At 41.8% G+C, this 9,763-nt stretch overlaps 1 protein-coding gene across 1 annotated transcript in view; it reads left to right on the top strand.

The window, feature by feature from the left end:
• The first annotated feature begins 253 nt into the window (after positions 1 to 253).
• The window catches only part of LOC122787645 (nesprin-2-like), a 493,963-nt gene continuing 484,453 nt past the window's right edge, over positions 254 to 9,763 (top strand). The window contains exon 1 of the mRNA XM_044054502.1: positions 254 to 323. The gene's annotated coding sequence lies outside the window, so the exon portion shown is untranslated. The remainder of the gene's footprint in view (positions 324 to 9,763) is intronic.

Genomic DNA, 9,763 nt, shown 5'->3' with positions numbered 1-9,763 from the left:
CTTTAGCTGCATTACATCTGTATTACCCCCTGCAGATGTCGGCAGTGGTACATTTTCCAAAGCCATAGAAGTGCCAGCACAGACCTTGCAGTTGCTGGTGTAACTGGTTTTAGAGTCTCACCCATTCTTGCAATGCTTGACTATGTAATCCATTAACCTTTTTTTTTTTGCCTGGTATCACATGCATTGCTTTTGTTCTAGGTCTTTAGTTTGAATTTGAAATGCTTGAGTTCTAACTTTATTTTCTTATTGTAGGTATTGTTGCTGCACCTACTGCAATATTGGGAACAGGCCACATATCCATGAATGACGCTGTAAACAAGGTAACACGTACTTTTGGAATGTTACTTGTCTCTGTCTTTTGAAGATTGTTTGTCCAACAGGATCAGCATAATGACACTTTCTGTTATTTCCTCTGTATGGCTTAGAGTGCTTTTCACTCCATTGGCAAAATGTCATGTCCTTGCAGTAAAATAACCTTGTGTTTCAATTCTGGAATGACCAGTCAGAGTCGTACCCTTTTTATTTTGCCGTTTAAATGATCCGAGTTCATTTTTGAAGTACACCATTACTTGCTTCGGTATAGGTGACACTACAGGAGGGCATGTAATCTTGTTTGATGTGTAAATTACTTGCTTTGGTATAGGTGACACTACAGGAGGGCATGCAATCTTGTTTGATGTGTAAATTACTTGCTTCGGTATAGGTGACACTGCAGGAGGGCATGCAATCTTGTTTGATGTGTAAATTACTTGCTTCGGTATAGGTGACACTACAGGAGGGCATGCAATCTTGTTTGATGTGTAAATTACTTGCTTTGGTATAGGTGACACTACAGGAGGGCATGCAATCTTGTTTGATGTGTAAATTACTTGCTTCGGTATAGGTGACACTACAGGAGGGCATGTAATCTTGTTTGATGTGTAAATTACTTGCTTCGGTATAGGTGACACTACAGGAGGGCATGTAATCTTGTTTGATGTGTAAATTACTTGCTTCGGTATAGGTGACACTACAGGAGGGCATGCAATCTTGTTTGATGTGTAAATTACTTGCTTCGGTATAGGTGACACTACAGGAGGGCATGCAATCTTGTTTGATGTGTAAATTACTTGCTTCGGTATAGGTGACACTACAGGAGGGCATGCAATCTTGTTTGATGTGTAAATTACTTGCTTGGTATAGGTGACACTACAGGAGGGCATGCAATCTTGTTTGATGTGTAAATTACTTGCTTCGGTATAGGTGACACTACAGGAGGGCATGCGATCTTGTTTGATGGTAAATTACTTGCTTCGGTATAGGTGACACTACAGGAGGGCATGCAATCTTGTTTGATGTGTAAATTACTTGCTTCGGTATAGGTGACACTACAGGAGGGCATGCAATCTTGTTTGATGTGTAAGACTGTCTGATGGCACATTGCTGCTGCTGCAGGATTCTGATTGCTGATGTGGAGGTGATGTCTTCTGAGGATGATGGAAATAAATGGCTGGCTGGTTTTCCAGCCGATGCAGTTTTTACTTATTATCTTAACAGCGTTATGCAAGGCAAAGTTAAACTGGAGACCTAGCAGATCTCAGTGACAAGTGTCTGCTCACAGAGTAGTCCTGTGGGTTTCTGAAGTGTGTTTAGCTGGATGTAATATATGCAATACTGCCTAAAATAAATTCTTAGGTTTAAGTGCAGCTCTGTTGATCGTGTGTTGGAACAAGGCAAGGGGATGTGACACTGGATATAATATTTTTTCATTAGTTTGATGTATTTGAAATAATGTAAATATGTTATTTTAATAGAAACCACTTAACTTGCATCGTATTGTTACATGGCTTAACTGTGGGGAAACTACAATGAATAATAACTGTATTGGAACCTGCGTTTAAAAAAAGTGTGTTTTACTGATTGATACACCACCATTGTAACATCTTTTTGCCATTTATTCCAGTTTGCTTCTGCTTGCATTAATATTTTTTAGAGAAAACTGGGTCTCAAATGCCCTGCATCATATTTGTCTATCTCTGTCTCCTTGCAGGGTGTGACAAATCCTTCTCAGCAAGAATTTCAAGCTCATTATCATGTGCTAATTTTGACTTGCCTTCCTTTTTATCAAGTTTACGAAAGTCACTAGCGTAACATTGCAGTGTGTCCTTGAGACAGAAACAAAGTTCAGCAGAAACTGTTAACTCAGATTTTCAGAATTCCCTCAGAATCGTAGGATTTCACAGAATTGCGAAATATTTGTATATCAGGAGATCTATAAAGTAAAACAGCACATTTGGTAATTTTTGTAAAAGAAAGTATACAGTGCATCTACAAAATGTATAAATATGGATGATTTAAAATTAAAGTTAGGTATTTTGTTATTCCATTATAAAGAAAATATATTTCCTTGACTCATTTGTTTCTGATTTCTTCACTTCAGAACTGAATATAAGAAAGTAATGTTTCCATCTAAAAAAGAGAAATTCTTCTCTCTGCTTTATGCATTTTGCTTTACTGATGAGACTGAGTCTGTCTAACAGAGCTTGTTACAGTCACAGCTGTTATTGTGGACAGACTTTATTAAGATGTAGTCTTACTTCGCACAGCCAGTTTGCTGTGTGTATTTTTGTGTTTGTCTTCCCCAGGATATATGAGGTGTGCAGTCCCTGATCTGGGCTTTAAAGCTACCTTGCACTTTCAGACATCTGTGTTTGTATGAAAAAGGTTGTCTTGAAGTTTTTTTTTAAACTTTCTTGGCCTGCCATTGCACTCCATGATGACTCGTATGTATACACCCTGCTAGGCTTGCATTTCCATTGGCATAACCCATCACTGGGTGTATATTCCTCTGAAGGGAGACATTTTCCTTCAGGCATAATCAGCTGTAGTAAAAAGTACAGTTGTGTACTCTTACCATAAATGTAGATGTTCGAGTGTGTTCACTGTTGCGGTCATCACTGTAGGGTTCTTCCTGCCAGCAGCAGCACCCGATCAGCCAGAATCCCAAAGTCTGGATCGGGCGCCAGCTGAGGTCGCATTTATCCTGACGTCAATGCGCCAGAAGGTATAAAGACCTCAGCTGATGCCATTTCCCCAGTTTTTCTTGCCCCAGATGTCAGGTACCCCGAAAGAAAAGGCTAAAAAAGAAACCATGCCCAAAACCTCAGCAGCCAAAATACCTCATAACAGACAATACTCAAGGAAAAAACAAAAGAGGGGATAGGAGGGAGGGTAACCCAGACTGCAACAGTGAACACACTAGAGCATCTACATTTATGCTAAGAGTACACAACTGTACTATGTCCTTCATGGTTCACTGTTGCAGTCATCACTGTAGGGTTGAGTCCCAAAGCTAAGAAAGGGTGGCTGGAGGAGAAACAGAGGGAGCTGTCACAAAACCTTGCAAAACCGCAGAAGCAAAACCGGTCCTGGATTTAGAATAGAGTGGGAGGTTGTAATGCTTAGAAAAAGTATTTACAGAACTCCAAGTAGCAACTTCCAAAATATCCTTGGTAGGAACCCCACAAAGAAAAGCTGCTGAAGTAGCAGTAGCCCAGGTAGAATGAGTCCTAACATTAACAGGAACCAGATTGCCATGATAAGAGTAACAGAACTTGATGCAATGGGCAATCCACTTGGAAATAGTTTGCTTAGTGTTTGCTTTCCCCTGAACAGTAGGAGCATAAGTGACAAATAACTGATCAGATTTCCGGAATATCCTGGTCCTGTCCAGGTATAGACGAAGCTGTCTGTGCACGTCTAGAGAGTGAAAAAGACTTTCTTCCTCACTTTGAGGATTAGGATAAAAGGTAGGCAAATGAATAGACTGATTCAAGGCCACTGCCGAAACCACCTTGGGCATAAATGTGGGATTAGTCCGTAGAGATACCCTGTCCTGATGAAAAATAAGGAAGGGTTCCACAGCCATGAGTGTTTGCAATTCCGAAATTCTTCTAGCAGAGGTAATAGCTAAAAGAAAAGCAGTTTTCCAAGACAAAAATTTTAAATCTGTGGAAGCTGCAGGTTCAAAAGGAGACAAAGTTAATTTCTCCAAAACATAGTTAAGATCCCAAGTGGGAACAGGAGCCCTTATAGGGGGCCGAATATTCTTAGCCCCTCTAAGAAATTGTTTAAATAATGGATGAGAAAAAATCAGAGGATCTGTATTGTAATGTGCAGAAATAGCAGAAGCATGAAGCTTAACAGACGAAAAAGATAGGCCCGTATGAATAACTCTGTCAGCTACTGTAAAATCAGAGGAATGTTCGGAAAAGAAGAATCACTACCCTGGACTTGACTCCAGGAGCAAAATCTTTTCCATTTTGCCGCATAAGATTTTCTAGTGCTGGGCCTTCTAGCTTCAAGGATTACATCCAATACCTGTTTGGAAAGGGCAGAGGTGTTTACAGACCCTGGATCCGCCAGGCAACTAGATGCAGAGTCTCAACATGACTGTGCAGTATCTGGCCGTCCCGTTGAGACAGTAGATGAGGGATTTGAGGCAGAGTCCAGGGAGGCTCCTGAACCAAGTTCATCAGAGTGGAATACCAGAATTGCCGAGGCCAATTGGGAGCCAGTAGAATCATGTGCGGTCTGTCCTGTTTTATCTTCAGAAGTACCCGAGGTAGAAGAGGAAAGGGAGGAAAAGCATATACTGAGAGGTGTTTCCAACTGAATGAGAGGGCATCCACTTTCCATGCTAGTTTGTGGTAGGTCCTTGTGCAGAATGTTGGAAGTTGATGATTCTGAGGGGATGCAAAGAGATCTATGTCCAGACATCCCCAAGCCTTTATAATCATCCTGAACATCCAACATCCATTCGTGTGGATCTGAAATGCATCTGCTCAATGCGTCTGCCAGAGTGTTGTCTTTTCCTGGCAGGAATTGCACCTGTAAGTCGACACTGCAGGTCAGAGCAGTGTACCAGAGATTCATAGCTAATCTGCACAGGGGGTAAGAGTGAGAGCCCCCCCCCCTGCTTGTTGATGTACCACATCACTGTAGTGTTGTCTGTCCGTATCAACAATTGTCCTGGTAGAAGAAGGTCCCTGAAGGCTATCAGGGCATTCTGTACAGCTAGCATCTTCTTCAAATTTATGTGCAGGTGCGTTTGCTCCTTTGTCCAAACACCCTGAAGACATCTCCCATGCATGTGGGCTCCCCATGCATAATCTGAAGCATCCATTGTCAGAACTTGGTTGGTCAGTGGAGGACAAAAAGGCTTCCCCTTGTTCTGTAGACAGGCTTCAGCCCACCAAAGAAACTCTCGCTGGAGACAAGGCAAAATCGTGACCACTGTTTCCAAACTGTGGTAATGCTGAGACTAGACACTCTTGAGGTACCACTGCAGTTTCCTCATATACAGCCTTGCATATGGTATTAGCAGAATGCAGGAGGCCATGTAACCCAAAGCCTGCAGAATTTTTCTTGCAGTCAGCTGTTTCATTGAAGCCAGATGTCGGAAAAAAGAAGCCAGTTGCACTTTTCTGTCTGGTGTCAAGGAAGCCATCTGGGTTGAAGTACTCAGAAGAGCACCCAGGAAAGTAATCCGTTGTGTGGATACCAGGTTTGATTTCTTTATATTCACTGTGAAACTGAGGCACTGAAGAAGACACTGCACAAAGGCTAGATGCCGAAGTAGAGTGTCTTTGTCATCCGCTTGAAGAAGACAGTCATCCAGATAAGGGTAAATTTGAATCCCCTTCTGTCTGCAAAACACCATTACTGGTGCCAGGTACTTCGTAAAGACCCTGGGCACAGTAGATAAGCCAAAGGGCAGCACAGAGAACTTGTAATGTTTCGATCCCGCTTTGAAACGCAGATACCTTCTGCAGTCTTGCCTTATAGGAGTATGCAGGTAAGCTTCTTTTAAGTACAAAGTCACCTTCCAAGCATTCTTGCCCAACATAGGCAGCAGCTGCTGCAGAGTGAGCATCTTGAATTTTGGTATATCTAGGAAGGTGTTTAGTACAGAGAGGTCCAGGATTGGTCTCCATGAATTTTCCTTCCTGGGAACCAGGAAAAGTCTGAAATAAAAACATTGCCCTATTTTTAAATTTGGCACCAATTCTATGGCCCTCATAGCCAGGAGGGACTGAACCTGCCAATGCCTCTGCCCACTGATGATTTGGCAGGTCTGGCCAACCGTTTGGTTTTGGCAAAGTGTGGAAATGAAATCTGTAACCTCTTGAGACTATTTCCAGAACCCATTTGTCCCGGGTTATGTGGTTCCAATTTTGATAAAAGAGAGAAATCCTTCCCCCCAAAGGAGCTTCCAGGAGAGGAGCCCCTGGAACCAGAAAGGGAGAGTCATAAAGACTGTTTTCGGTAGGGTTGAGACTTATCTTCACCACCCTTGGAAGAGAGGGCATTCCACTGCCTATTCCTAAAATGGGACTGTGACTGTCCCCTACCTCTGGAACGCCTGAGTCTGCCTCTCTGAGACCTGTCCAAGCCCGGAAAGGACCAAGGTTTAGTTGGCCAGTGTCTGCTAAATCTAGGAGGTTGCACCTGTAGAAAATCCTTAACAGTCTGCATAGATTTGGCTTTGTCTTCCATTTTCTTCAATACCTCTTCAGCTTTGGACCCAAACAGAACATCGTGCTGCAAAGGGGCATCCAAAAGTTTGGCTTTAACCTTATCCGGCAAGCTTTGATCCCTTAACCAAGCATGTCTTCTAATAACAGAGCCAGTTGTTGCAGCCCTACAAGAAGCTTCCATAGAATCAAAACCACAGTGCAGGGTATGTTTACCCACCTGTTCAATAGCAAGCAATAAATCCTGTAACTCCTGATTATCTGCACCAATAGAAACAGCTGACATCTTTTGTTTAAATACAGACAAAAGGTATTGCTGATACTTCAGCATATGAAATTGACAGTTCAAAGCCCTAATAGACAATGTAGCAGAAGTATAAACCTTTTTACCCCATCTCTCCAAAGCCCTGGACTCTCGGTCAAAGGGAATAGGATTTTTAGCAGAGGCCGCTTTAACACTCTTAGGACCCTGAGAAATTGTTTTCGGATCAGACAAAAGATTTTTAAAAAGAAATTTATGAGAATCTGGAACCCTATAATACCTATCCGGTTTGGCCGGAGTAGGGGGAAAAGAATCAGGAGAGAGAAGCTTCTGAAAAAACATCATCAACAATGTCCAATACAGGGGGAATAGCCAGAGGCTTATGCTGTGGGAGAAGAAGAAAATCCCTAAGCCTTTTCTTGGATTCAGAGAAGTCCTGCCCTTTCCAGTGAAAATGTACCCTCATATCATGCAAAGTTTCACCAAAAGAATAATCCTCAGGAGGAGAGGCAGAAGGAAAGGAATCTTCAGCATCAGAATCCTCATAAAGAGGAAAAGAATAATCCTGCTCAAGGGAAGAAGCAGAAGAAACAGAAATTTGGTCTGAAGAATCATAATCGGACTGTAATCTAGGTTTCTTGTCAGGAGGGGGATGAGAACCCCTGATCATAGTTAAGAGATCTTCAGCCATCCTAAGCATCTGCCTCAGAGGCCTACGACCCTGATCAAAAGGTGCCTGTGCTAGCCACTTTACTTTAGCTGGAGCCTTAGACTTTGACTTGGCATGTAAACCCGAATCCACATTTACAGGAAGCTGTGAAGGCCTGAGAACTCCCTCAGAAGCCGGTACCTGTCTACCGGCTCCAGACCCAACTGAAGGAGCAGTATCCGAAGGTCCAGTCCCTGGCAATTCTGAAGACCCCATCAGCCCCACACCGGAGTTGGTACAGGCAATTGGTTCAAAAGAGGCAGACGACAGGGGCTGCAAAGGCGCCTCACTGACGACCGATGAACCAGCAACTGGCAATAACTGTGAGTAACATCCTTTGCTGTGGACCTCGGAGGCCTGTCTGCATTCCTGTGCCTCTTACACACCCCAGAAGCTGGAAAAGAATCTGACATCTGACTGGAGCAAGAAAAAGACCTCCCCAACGGGGTACTTATCTGTAAAAAATGAAAATCCTGGGATTAGATCCAAAAACAAACAGGAATAGGACGACCGGCATCAGTGAACTGCAAAGGGCACCGCGCGGCAAGAAAGACTGGGGAAATGGCATCAGCTGAGGTCTTTATACCTTCCAGCGCATTGACGTCAGGATAAATGCGACCTCAGTTGGCGCCCGATCCAGACTTTGGGATTCTGGCCGATCGGGGGCTGCTGCTGGCAGGAAGAACCCTACAGTGATGACTGCAACAGTGAACCACAAATGTCATCAAAATATCGAGCTGTACAGAGAAGGATACAAATTTTATTGGCTTTGGCACATTGGGAAGAAGTGTATGTTTTGAATAACAATGATTACTCAGGACAGATCATTTTGTGTACCCGTTTTGTGGATAATATTTTTCTTTTGTGGGGCAGTTTTAGTGAACTTTTGAATGAATTCATTAGATACTTGCATACTACAACTTCTTTTTTAAAGTTTGCATGTCAGCATTCAAAGGATGAGGTAAGCTGTCTAGATGTGAGTATTGTAGGTTTGACTTAGGGTCATTTAAAACTGGCCTATTTATGAAACCTAATAGGAAAAATAATCTCCTACATAAAAATAGTATGCACCCGAGACATGTGACTAGAAATGTTATTAGAGGACAGACCCTGTGGATGATGAGATTGTATAATAATGATGAACACTTAATGTCGGCCTTAGGAACTTTAAAAGATGATTTTTTGGCCTGAGGTTATTCTGAGAAGGAGATAGATGCTTGTGTTCGACAGTGTCTGTCAGAGAGAGACACTAAAGGTAAACCTTATTTTTCAGGGAACACCTATGCTGTTACTAATGATGTTCCTGCCCATTTGGATAACAGGATCAGGGTTCCACTAACATTTTCCAGTGATGTTAGTACTTACTGTCAGATTATTAAGAACAATTGGCATATATTACAGGGCTCTGATGAACTTAAGGGAATAGTAGGTGATAGACCCTATTTTTCTTTTAAGAACAATATGTCTCTTAAAAGACAGCTGTGCTACAAATCTTCAGGCCATAAGCCAAAAGTTGACACAGGGGCACGGCACCTATCTGTGCAGAAGTTGTGCAGCATGAAAATATATTCACACAGGGTGTAATTATATTCATACAGGTATAGGAGTGTCTATTGAATGTGACTTCTATGCTGATTGTAGAAGGACAAATGTAATATATTTGTTATTGCAGTTACTGCCCAGTCTTCTATATTGGGAAGACTAATCGTATACTGAGAAAGTGTATTATGGAACATTTAAGGAACATAAGAAATTCCAGAGAGTAATGGTCTAGCGAAACATGTGATGGCTGAGGGTTCACAACATACATTTAAATTTTTTGTTTTAGAGATTTTATTAGAGAACATCAAGGGTGGTGACTTTAAAAATAAAACTGAGGCAGCAGAACAGAAATGAATTATTCATTTTAAAGTATATATACCGCCTGGTATTAATGATGCTGTGACTTTGCAGCCTTTTTTACGTGCACACAAATTGCCACATTAAAACATACTGATGATATTTATATTTTTTAAATTTTAACTATATGTATGTTTTTTAGTACTTTTGTATGAGTGTTATGATAGTCTGAGAGAAGGTGTATACATGTCTCTCTAAGACTGTTAATTGGAGTAAGCTCCTGACTTGATGGGTTGTAGTAGTTTAAATATGAATATGTTGGGTATTTCTGTGGTCTGAAGAAGCAGTGTAATATCGTAAAATCACTTACTCTCCATATTAATAAAATGTCCTGTGCTGTACGGCTCAATATTTTGTTTTATTTTGATATTTGTA

The sequence above is a fragment of the Protopterus annectens genome, chromosome 1.part0 (genome assembly GCF_019279795.1).
Source record: "Protopterus annectens isolate FY-2018-M chromosome 1.part0, PAN1.0, whole genome shotgun sequence".
NCBI classification, from domain to species: domain Eukaryota; kingdom Metazoa; phylum Chordata; order Ceratodontiformes; family Protopteridae; genus Protopterus; species Protopterus annectens.
Note: the sequence above shows the minus strand (reverse complement) of the source record. Positions and strands in the feature narration are given on the sequence as shown.